The 12,713-nt window shown below is 38.5% G+C and overlaps 1 protein-coding gene and 1 non-coding gene across 4 annotated transcripts in view; both read right to left on the minus strand.

Annotated features, from left to right (window-relative positions):
- The window catches only part of TMEM30A (transmembrane protein 30A), a 33,513-nt gene that overhangs the window by 18,945 nt on the left and 1,855 nt on the right, over window positions 1-12,713 (minus strand). The gene's annotated exons all lie outside the window — the stretch shown is intronic.
- On the minus strand, window positions 8,947-9,053 carry LOC111765543 (U6 spliceosomal RNA). The gene has a single exon (XR_002797850.1). It is a non-coding gene; the product is annotated as a U6 spliceosomal RNA (small nuclear RNA).

A 12,713-nucleotide genomic window follows, 5' to 3' on the forward strand; every position in this document is an offset into this window, starting at 1 on the left:
ACTGACATGTTTTCAAAAACCAAAATTTAACTTTAACTTTCCTATATTTTTGATGCATTGGATTATTATTTAATGTGTTAGGAAAGAAGCAAATATGTACAGTATTATATCATGTTTTTTTTTAGTACCTGTATTTCAATATATTTAACTTATTTCCTTTGTAATTTTATATTTTGTATACTTATAAACATTATTTTTGTGGGGACGTGTTGGTGCAGGTGTGATATATTTATTAACTAATACACAGTATAGTGTGGGCTTAGTATGATTATTGTGATGTAGCATGTTCTGAGTGCAGTGGATAACTGCCTATAAAAAAGGTTGGTAAGGATGGCAGAGATTGTTTAATGACACCATGGGAAAATTAGAAGTTCTAAACGTTTGCTGAAATGACTGTATGAACAGACATTGAGCCGTGATAGGTTATCAGGTATTGAAATTATGGGAAAGTTGCAAAATGTGACTTTGAATAATCCTGAAATTTAACTTAAAGAGTGCTGCTACATTCTGAGAAGGGGTCCATGGTTTTCACCTGACTGGCAAAGGGGTCTGTGGAACAAAAAAGGTTAAGAACCCCTGCCTTAGAGGACCTCCTATATTCCAGGCAAACTGCTCTTTATCTCTATTATGTAGGTACAGTCCTATTTCCCCATGATAGTCAGGATCAATCACCCCAGCCAGTACAATTTCCTTTCTTGCCTATTGGCTCAGAGGTAAGAGGAGCACAAAGTGGCCAGGTAGCAGTCTTAACTTCCAGTTCAATGGAATCATTGTGTTTCCTGTGGAAGTGGAAGTGGAAGTGGAAGTGGAAACACTCCTCCTTTTGGAACTAAGACCTGTAGACCAGCAGAGCTTAAAGATGCAGGGACAGGAAGGAAAAATTTTCTTAGTGGGTCACTAGGGGTAATAGTGAGTGGTGCCATTCCCATTTCCACCTCTTGATTCCTGGACCCATGAATCCTGGCTATGGGGGAAACAGTGCCACAGAGTGGGTGCTGTTTAGATTATACACAGCATCCTGGAGAACAATGCCCCAGCCCTGTAAGGTATTGCCACCTAATTGGCGCCATAATTTGAGTCTTCAAAAGGCCATTCCACCATTCTATCAATCCAGCTGCTTCAGGATGATAGGGAGCATGGTAAGTAAGACCAGTGAATTCCATGAGCATGTGCCCATTCTCACACCTTATTTACTGTGAAATGGGTTCCTTAATCAGAAGCAATGCATGTTGGTGGGTAAGAAAATCGGTAAATCCACAAATGGTAGTTTTGGAAGAAGTATTGCATGCAGGGAAGGCAAACTCATATGTGGAGTAGGTGTCTATTCCAAGTATAACAAATCACTGCCGCTTCCATGATGGCAGTGGTCCAATGTGATCAACCTGCCACCAGGGAATGGTGCCATATCAGGGGCTGAGTATGGGTCTCTGCTGCAGGCAGACTGGGCACTAAGCAGTGGCTGTAGCCAAAGCAGCCTTTGGTGAGGGGAAGTCCACGTTGCTGAGCCCATGAATAACCTCCATCCCTACATCCATGGTCATTTTATTCATGAGTCCACTGGGCAATAACAAGAGTGGCTGGGGAAAGAGGCTGAGCATCAAAAACTGGTTAGAAGAGAAGAGAGGTGATGAGGGTGAATAAGGAGAAGGATTAGAAATGTCTCACTAGCTACTGACGTCAGAGTATTCCTTTGTATTTTCATCAGGTGAAACAGGATTAATCTCTTCAGGCAGGGATTGAAAGGCAAACTCTTCAGGACAGGGTGGAGGTTGGGCAGTGCATATTGGAGCTTGGATGATACCTGCCTCAGGCCTGGGAGAAGGTCCAAATTCTCTGGAGCAGGCTGGAGGATGGCTGATACAGGCTTACCACTGTGTGGTCTCAACAGGGAAAACTATCACAAGTTTATCTGGCAGTCTCAGCAGTATTTAGGGTTTCAGTGTCCCCACAGATATCATCACCAACCCATATGTCTCCATCATTTAAAAAAATCCATAGTGATGGTTCATCACATTCCTTATCTTCACACCTAACTATGGTCTTATTGTTATGATACCACCATTGTCCTAAGAAGCATCCAAGCTCTAAATCTTAGCTTCATATTTGGTATTAATCTCCATGTTCTGCCAATTCTTCCTTAGCAGTATATTTAGTATCCTTGACTTTTACTCTCATAACTTCCACTATAGTTTAAACTTTAGGACCTCATGCCAGTTTTTTAATAGAGAAAAAAGGTACACTATCATAACTTTTAAAACTCAAGTAGAAACAAATTAGATTTTTTTCCAAAACTAAAATCATATATAATGTGATACCTGAGAGCTTAGATCAGAAGTCAACCTACTCAGTGTCTTGACGAAAAAATGTTATTAGATGCTATAATGTCACAATATTGAAGCAGGCTAGTAAGATAGGGAATTAATAGACGGATCTGGAAACTGACAGAGTCCACATGAACATCAGTAACCCCCAAGATGGCTCCTAGAAAACCCCCTCTCCCAGGATTCTGCTATCCAGAACAAAGACTGCTTCTGAGAGCAAGGAAAAGCTCCGGATGTTCCGTAGGGACTTTATCATTGGGTACTCACTACCCTCACTAGGGTAGGATAATCAATCAAAACAGGAAACAGCTGGAACCCCTTCCCTGCCATTAACAAAGGGGTGGAATAATTAATAGTTTATAAAGGAAACGGCAAGGCCTCAATGCGCTTTCACCCTGCTCTCTTGCCTCTGGACCCGTTCCTGCCCTCTGTGTGCTGCTCTCACCATTTTTCCTCTGCCACGTGGCCATGCAAGTAAACCTGGGGATTTATAATCTATACTGGGGAATTGTAACTTGTGAATCAGTCCTCTTTATCCCTTTTCACCCCCTTCCTCTCTACCTGGGACCCTGCTCTGTTATTTTCTCCCATCTCTTCCCTCCCTACTTGAATAAATTACTGATTTAACTCACCTGATGTGTTCTTAAATTCATTTCTGCAGCATAGCCAAGAACCTAGGTAAAATCTGGTAACAGTATCATTCTTAGATTTTAATTAATATTTAGAGATTAAACTACAAATCTATATAATTGGTGGTTAATGTAGGGTTTCCAATTTTTCAGATTCCAATTTTCTAATTAGTGTGCAACAATGCTTCCTTCTAAAAAAGTAAAAAAAAAAATTGTTGGGGGAAGTTATTTTATGGATTTTCTTTACCATGTACACTCCTCCTTTCCTGCAACATGTAAAATTTTCACAGAATTCCCTGGATTAATGTTTCACCAATTTGTTTTTGCCTTCAGATATTGATGGATATCTGATAGAAATGGATATACCCATTTCTCTCTATATACAGTTATCATACAAGTATGATCTTAGTATGTAAAACTTTCTTTGACCAACTTCAACAACTCCTTCAGACCCATAACACTATTCTAATGATAAGAAAGTCTCAATATATTTTTAAAATTTCTTGATTGTATCCACTGAGTTTAATTAATTAATTCATTCAAACATCTGACACCCTATTAGGTGTCAAGTACTGTGCTATAGGCTGGGTACACAAAATGAAAAAATACATTGGCCATACTATTAAAAAACCTTGTAGACCAGTGGGGCAAAAATTCAAGTTACTCAATAATTACGTGATAATTTTATGACAGGCCATAAACTAGTACTCATGAAACTTGGGGTAAGAACGATATATATATATCAGGAGGGAAATGGAAGGAATCATGGGAGACTCTGAGTAGTGTTTGACAGGAACTAAATTTGAAAAACATGTAAAGTTGGTAGAATAAGAAAAGGCTGTTTCAGGCAGATCTTCCATCAACCAGCATGCCAAATTCCAGAAACTACTGTAGTTTACTATGGCAAGAGCAAAGGGTGGGGAAGTAGTAGCAAACAAGGCTAGAGAAGTAGTAACTAGCCTATCAGGAAGAAAATAAAAGCTCTACATTAAGAGAGTTAGGCATTACCCTGAAAGCTAGGAGGAACCATAGACAATTTTTTAAGCAAGAGAACAAAATATTCATATCAACTTTTTAAAATTATCACTCTGGCAGCAATGTTCAGAGAGTATGACAGGAATGCCAGATTAGAGGCAGAGAAAAACAGAATGCTACTGCAATAATCCAGGTGAGAAATGTTAACAGAAACTAAGAATGCAGCAGTAGCCAGAGCAATCAGGCAAGAGAAAGAAATAAAAGGCATCCAAATTGCAAAGGATGAAGTCAAATTATCCCTAATCACAGATGCCGTGATCCTATATACAGAAAATCACAAAGGAGCCACAAGAAAGGTACTAGAACTATTAAACAAATTTAGCGAAGTTTCAGGATACAAGATAAACATGCAAAACTTAGTTGGATTCCTAAATACTAGTAACAAACAGTCTGAAAAGGAAATAAATAATTCCATTTGTAAGAGCAACTAAAATAAAATACCTGGGAATAAATTTAATCAAGACGGTGAGATACTTTTACACTGAAAACTGCTGCAGAAATTAAAGAAGGCCTAAATAAAAAGACAGAGATTGGAAGATTTAATAGTTTTAAGATGTAAATTCTGTTAAAATGGTCTAGAAATCCAATGCAATCCTTATCAAAATTCCACCAGTATTTTTTTGCGGAAATGGAGAAGTTGATCACCAAATTCATATAGAATTGCAAAGGACCCTATATTAGTCAGCCAAAGGGGTGCTGATGCAAAATATCAGAAATCAGTTGGTTTTTATGAAGGGTACTTATTTGAGGTAGAAGGTTACAGTTATCAGGCCATAAAGCATTAAGTTACTTCCCTCACAAAAGTTTGTTGCCATGTGTTGGAGCAAGATGGCTGCCAACATCTGCCAAGAGCTCAGGCTTCCTGGGATCCTCTCTTCCCTGGGTTTGTTTCTCGCCAGGCTCAGCTGCCCTGCTCTCTCCACAAGACCAGCTGTAGACTATAAAGCGATGGGCTCTGTCTCTCTCCCAGGGGCTCAATTCTCTCTGGGCTCAGCTGCTCTACTCCTCTTTGTGCTTACTGCTCAGGTTCCAGTCAAAACTCCCAACTCTGTCCTTTGCCATGTCTTTTATCTGTGAGTCCCCACCCACCAAGGGGCAGAGACACAACACCCTACTGATGTGACCCAATCAAAGCCCTAATCATAATTTAATCAAGTTAAAGTGAAACCTCAGAGGGACCAGTTTACAAGCATAATTCAATATCTACTTTTGGAATTCATAAACCACATCAAACTGATACAGAAATAGCTAAAACAATCTTGAAAAAGAACAAAATTGGAGGACTCACACTTCTGGATTTCAAAACTTACTACAAAGCTGCAATAATTACAACAGTGTGATACTGGCATAAGGAAAGGCATATAGACCAATGTAATAGAACTGAAAGTCTAGAATTCAATCCACAATTAGAATTGAAAGTCTAGACTTCAAATCACTGGCCAGTTGATTTTCAACAAGGATGCCAAATCCATTTAACAGGAAAGAACAGTCTTATCAACAAATGGTGCTGGGACAACTGGAAATCTATGTGCAAAAGAATGAATGTGGAGCCCTACCTTTCACCATACTTAAAAATTAATTCAAAATGGGTCAAAGACCTGAATATAACAGCTAATAATATTAACACGCTGTGGCAGTTTGAGATTATTTATGAACCCCAAAGAAGAGAAGGATTATGTCTGTAAACTGGTCTGTTCCTCTCAGTGTGATACCCTTTGAATGTATTAAATTCAAAGGTTTTTTACATTTACTTGATTAAAACAAGTGACTCAGGTTAAGTCCCCACCCCTTTGGTGGGCTGATATAAATGGGCACTCACTCAAGAAGACATAAGAAGAGAGAAGTTTGTCAGTTTTGATCCTGGAGCCTGAGGGAGAGATGAGCAGCTGAGAAAGTCCTAGAAAGAAATGAGCCCTATGCCAAACTGATAAAGGAAGCCCTGAGAAGAAGCTTCCGTAAGAGAAAGAGGATGGAGAGACCAGGCAGAGATTGCCCGCCATCTTCCTTCAGCACATGGTAGCTGACTTTGGTGAGAAAGTACCTATTATGGTACCCTGAGTTAGACTCTTTAGGGTCCTGTAATTGTAAGCTTTTACCCCAAATAAATACCCTTTATAAAAGCCAACAGATCCCTGGTACTTTGCATCAGCACCCATTTGGCTAATACCCACACAATGGATTTTTAGATTTTACATCAAAACCACAAGCCACAAAAGGAAAAATAAATAAATGGAACTTCATCAAAATTTAAAACTTTTGCGCATGAAAGGACACTACCAAGAAAGTAAAAATAGAATCTACAGAATGGGAGAAAATATTTGGAAGCCATATATCTAATAAGGATTTAATATCCAGAATATATAAAGAACTATCACAACTCAACAACAAAGACAAACAATTCAATTAAAAAATGGGTCAAGGATTTAAAGACATTTCTCCAAAGATGATATTCAAATGGCCAATAAGTATATGAAAAGATGTGCCACATCATCAGCCACTAGATAAATAAAATTAAGACTATAATACAATACCACTTCCCACCCACTATGATAGGTATTATTTAAAAAGCTGAAAAGAACAAGTGTTGGCAAGGATGTGGAGATAAAGGAAACCTCGTATTTTGCTGGTGGGAATGTAAAATGGTACATGCACTCTGGAAAAGTTTGGCGGTTCCTCAGAAAATTAAACATAGCATTATCATAAGCGGTGGCTTAGAACTTAATGTACCCTGGAAAATCATGTTCTTAGAGCTAATCTATTCCTGAGGTAATACCTATGTTAAGAAGGTTTTCAGAGGTTACACCAGATAAGGCATGGCCAGGGTGGGTTGTTTTAACTTGCCAAGCTGCTCAAAGCAGATACCATGAAATGTTTTGGCTTTAACAATGGGAATTTACTTACAAGCTTACAGTTTTAAGTCTGAGAAAAATAACCAAATCAAGGCACCATCAGGGGATGTTTTCTTCCCACACAGAGAAGAGAGACAGAAAGAGGCAATGTGAAGACAGTGACAGACTGAGGTGATAAGGAAACAAGCCCAGGAATGCCAGGGCAGCTCCTGAATCTAAAGAAGCAAGGATCTAGAAGGGGCCCTAGAGGGAGCATGGTCCTGACAGATTTGAGACTCTAGCTCTAGAACTAAATGAATAAATTTCTGTTGTTTTAAGTCACCAAGTTTATAGTAATTTGTTATAGCAGAATCCAGAAACTAACACATTGATTAACCATCAAAATGTGTGCAACTCAAGCCTCAGCCTTCCCCCTGAAATCAAGACTCATGTATTCAATTGCCTATCAACATTTCTATGTTGGATGTTGTCCTGGTTTGAGTCTTCTGTGGACCCCAGAAAATCATGTTTTTAAGCTAATCAATTCCTATGTGTATGAACCTGTTGTATATGGGATCTTTTGGTTAGATCACTTTTGATCAGATTGCTTCAGTTAAGGCCCTTGATTAGACTGCGGAACCCAGGGTGAGTCCGAGTTCTTCTGAATATGTCCTCCCTACCCCTGCAATGGATCCCTTGTCTGTCTGCTCATTGTTTGCTCCTTGTATCTGCTAGTTATATCTGCTCATTGTGTCCATTCGTCTTCTTTAGGGGGCACCAGAATCTGAACCTGGGACCTCCCATGTGGGAGGCAGGAGCCCAACTGGTTGAGCCACATCTGCTCCCCAGTAAAGTGTTTCTGTCCTAAGGAGATTTGAGAGTTAGCAGCAGTAGGTTGCAGGTGAGGTCACTATCTGGGATAAGGAAAAGTATGGAGAGAAAGATGAGAAAAGGGCTAAGGACAGACCACAGAGGGCCCCCAAGAGATATGCAAAGAAAAAATCTGATGGAGACTAAGAAAGAGGAGCCAGAGAGGCAGGTTAAAATCCAGGAGAAAAGACTGACACAGAATTGATATATAGAAATAATTTAGGTCCTTTGGAAAGGCACAATGGTCAAAAAATAAGTACAGTGAATTAAGGAGTCCAATGGGAGATGGGAATGAGCAACAAGTATGGATCCCTCTTTTCAAACAGATTGTGTAGAAAACAAAACTATACACCAGCACCCAAGGAAACAAAACGAGAGGTCGCAGTGCTCATGTTTGAATCCCAGCTGTGTGATGACAAGAAAATGACTTCCACAGATTCAATTTCAATACCTAAAACTAATGGAGGGAAGTGGATATCGCTCAAGTGATAAGGCCTCCGCCTACCATGTGCAAGGACTCGGGTTCGATCTCTGGGGCCTCCTGGTGAAAAAGAAGAGAAAGCATGCTTGCATGGCAAGCCAGGACCCACGTAGCGAGCTTAGTGCCTGTGTGGTGAGCCGAGTGCCCATATGGCGAGCCAAGTGCCCAGGTGAGTGCCTGCGTGGTGAGCCAGTGCCCATGCATGAGCGGAGTGCCCACACAAGTACCCATGTGGCGAGCTAAGTGCCCATGTGGTGAGATGAGTACCCGCGTGAGTGCCCAGGTGGTGACCCAGCGCCCACACAGCGAGCTGAGTGCTCAAGCAGTGAGCCAGTGAGTCACACAGCAAGATGATGATGCAACGAAAGAGAGACAAAGGGGAGAGTCAAGGTGAAGTGCAGCAGGGACCAGGAACTGAGGTAGGGCAATTGATACGGAACTTCTCTCCACATCAGAGGTCCCCAGGATCGAACCCCGGTGAATCCTAGAGGAGAAAAGACGAGAAGAGACAACAAAAAGAGAAATAGATACAGAAGATCACAAAGCGAATTGACACAGACAGCAAAAACAGCAGGACTGGGAAGGGGAGGGGGAGGGGGGGAGGAAAAAAAAGTAATAGAGAGAATAATGCTGACTTTGTCTACTGTATCAACTGATAAAATGTATGTAATATAAAATTCTTAGCAGAATAAACACTCAAAAATTGTTAGCTATTATTAACATTTTTATAATTATGAGGAAATAGAATCAAGATAGGATGTTGTTTTATTTACTTATTTTTTAAAAATGTGGAACATGTCACGAATTTGCATGTCATCCTTGAGCAGGGGCCATGCTAATCTTTTCTGTATCATTCCAATTTTAGTATTTGTGTTGCCGAAATGAGCACTGTTTTTACTTTTTAAGAAAAGAAATTAAAACCCATATATTTGCTAAGAAATGAAAAAAGGAGAGGTTGGATAAAATAAGAGGAAGGTGATGATATTTAATATCCCTTGTATAAACTTGTTAAAAAAAATAACAAAACTTAGCATCAAAGCTACATACCTGATTTGCTTTTCACATACAAAAGCAATACACAACACCTTTGATTTTAAAGTTAACTTAAACTCAGCACTATATTCAACATAAAAATGCAATTATTAATTCATTGTCGAAACTACTAGACTCTCACATCTAGATGACTTAGTTCCCATCCAGCCAGCATACCATATTACCTCCAGAAAAATTTTACCTGTTGCAGACTGCTAACAATCTCCCACCCCAATTTCTGTTCTACCTTTCTTCCACAGTATAATACTCTCAATTATTAGCTGACAACCTGGTTATCAGAATAAAGGCTATATTTCCCAGGCCCCCTCCTTGCAGCTAGTGTGACCTTGTTACTAAGGAGAGGTGATATTTGGCAGCTTCCAAGAATTTTCATCAAAGCCTTTAATCTTTTGTTCTTCATGAAGCCTGGAAAGAGATGTGATAGCTGAAACTCCAGCCTCCCCCCTGGACCATGAGTAGGAGAACCAATCCCTAAAAATGGCAAGGTAGTAAACTAGACAGAGTAAGGACTCAAAACAGAGCCTCCACACCATTCTTAACTCCTGGGCAGTACAAAACAGTATGCTTAGTTATCCCTTGCTCCAAGTACTAAACTTTCTTGAGAAACAAATTAAAACAGCACAAGCATCTTAAAATTAAGAATTTAAGAAACAAATTGAATTTGAGAAACAAAACACCACAAGCATCCTAATTTCCAAGAGTCAGCTCCTAAGCAACTAATATTCCAACTATAGTTGGAATATTAAAATCTTCAAGCTTCTTAAAGTGCTTAATCTTAATCATTTCTACAAAGCAATGTATTCTTTTTCCTTGACTCTTAGCTAAGAGCTAAGTGTAAACAAACTAAAAACAGAAGAAAAACTTCCTCTTCTTAAGACTTCTACAATCTTAAGAATCCAAGTTATACAGGAATAAAAACAATAGATAAAAATGCATTTTTTCAGAAACTAGCGAAACAAATTAACCAGGATTAAATACTTGAGAGTAGGTAGAAGTGAAATAATAAGATTAAAAGGAGAGTTAGGAGTTCTCTATCAAATAGTGCGCAGGGAAGGGGCAGTTAATCCACTAAGATTTCATAAAAACAAGCCTTGGATATTTGTGGAAAAAATAATTTGAAGTAAATGTTTAGTTTTTAAATTTATTCTCCAGATTACTCTGAAAAATGTCCTCATACCATTCTAACCATTAACTTAAAACTTTATATAACTTCGCACTGATATATGGCTTTGTAAAAGGTAAGAATAACCTCTCTCTACCTTTTTCATTTGAGCTCCATTCAGTTAGTATCTCCACATCACAAGGGTCCTAGATAAGGAAAACATTACCCTTGTAATCTTCATTTACTACTAAATGCAGACATTAAATATTTAAAATACTTTCTTATGAATATAAAATTAACCATAGTTTTCTCTTAACCTCACTTATTTAGATTATGTAAAAATAAAAAACCAACTAAACAAAATACATAAACAAGGGGAGGAAGCATGTTACCAAGTGTGAGCATTAAAATGTTTAAATACCTTTTTCTTTTACACCCTTTTCAGAGAAATTTAAGACACTTCACATGGGTAGTAAAACTTTAGTACAACATTTCTAGGGATCAGGTAAATAACCAATTGTTTTTCCTATATAGGAAGTTTGGATTTCTGGTCTTACATTTAAGATGTATTTCAAAAGCACTTTGATTTGACAAGTCTCCTCACATCAGTAATTTGATCTAATACTGCAGTAAAGTTTTTAAAAGTTTGGAAAATGAGGAAATAAGCTAAAAAGGTGTGAGCAACTTACAGTCTGGAAGTAAATGTTAGCAAGACTGTCTCCTTACCCAAATACTTTTAATAACCTTTAACACAGTTCAGTTTAAACTAGTGGTTAACAAAGGGTGGCAGGTAGGAGGAAGCAAGTATTGGTAAAGTATTGGTAAAGCTCCCCCAGATTTTCTACCAACTCTACATCCAATTCAGAATAGTTTGTATTCATATTTGTTAACACCCAATTTTTAAAAAACAAACATGGTTTCTTCTTTTTTAAAGGTTTATTTTTTATTTATTTCTCTCCCCTTCTCCACCCTCTCCCTGTTGTCTGCTCTCTGTGTCCATTTGCTATGTGTTCTTTGCCCACTTGCATTCTTGTCAGTGGCGCTGGGAACCTGTGTCTCTTTTTTGTTGCACCATCTTGCTGTGTCAGCTCTCTGTGTCTGCAGTGCCACTCCTGGGCAGGTTGCGCTTTCTTTTGCACAGGATGGCTCTCCTTGAGGGGTGCACTCCTTGTACGTGGGGCTCCCCTACACACGGGACACCCCTGCATGGCATGGCACTCATTGCGTGCATCAGCACTGTGCATAGGCCAGCTCACTTCACCGGTCAGGAGGCCATCGGTTTGAACCCTGGACCTCCTATGTGGTTGAGCCAAATCCACTTCCCCAAACATGGTTTCTAATTGCACAACCAAATACAAATGTTTGTACAAAATTCCTCATCATTCCTAATTTTCATTTTCTCTAGTTCCACGGGTAATACAATTTGAAAATGCAACATTGAAAAAGAAATCACATTTAAGTTGGAAGTCACAGAATTTTTAGATTTGAACAAACAGTACCTTAGAGATCATCTAGTCTGAATCTTTTCATTCTTCAAATAAAGAAAAATGTGCCTAAGATCACAAACTAGAGTGACAGAGCTGAGACTTCGACACTAATGCCCTGACTCTAATTCATTGCCCTTTAAACTAAATAAAAGTCAGGTCCCAGAGACTCTAAAAGCAACAGAGTTAATATGAACAGAATTATTCAACACATTTCCACTTCTCCCACTGGTGTGAAGAACCATAGTTTATTTAAGTACACAAAAGTTTTAAAGAAAGTAAATATGTATTTTCATAAATATTAATAAAAGTTGAGTTCTTATAATTTAGTAAATAACCATTTGTGTAAAATTCCAAATTACTGCTATTTTTCATAATATCTGAAGTAGTTTACATAAGATGATTCAAATTTCTCATGCTAAAAAACTGTTTTCTCCTACTTAACATACTCTTAACTAGCTTATTGGCAAATCACAACCTCCCTGATTGGATTTTTCATCTCCTGTTTAAGTATCATCATAATTACAGTAATAATTTTTTGTATAAACTTAGCGTCAGGGTTGTTACCTATATGGTTTCTAATTGTCACATTTTGCAAGAGATGCATTATTTTACTTATTTTACAGATGAACAAACTGAGGCTCAGAGACATTAAGTGAATTTTTCAAGGAAACCGAGCTACCTAGTGGCTGAACTGAAATTTAAACTCAGCTCCACCTGACTCCAGACTAAATCCTACGGCCTTTGCAATACATTGCTTTGCCCATGTCTTGATATAATGTATGATCTTAGTGTGGAGGGCAAGAAGTACAATATTTGCAGGACCATTAGGATAAATGATAAAATTAAAAATACACATGCAAAAATATACTGGGACACTTTCTTTAGTTATTAAAGTTTTAGTTTAATA

This window comes from Dasypus novemcinctus, chromosome 11 (genome assembly GCF_030445035.2).
Source record: "Dasypus novemcinctus isolate mDasNov1 chromosome 11, mDasNov1.1.hap2, whole genome shotgun sequence".
NCBI lineage: Eukaryota > Metazoa > Chordata > Mammalia > Cingulata > Dasypodidae > Dasypus > Dasypus novemcinctus.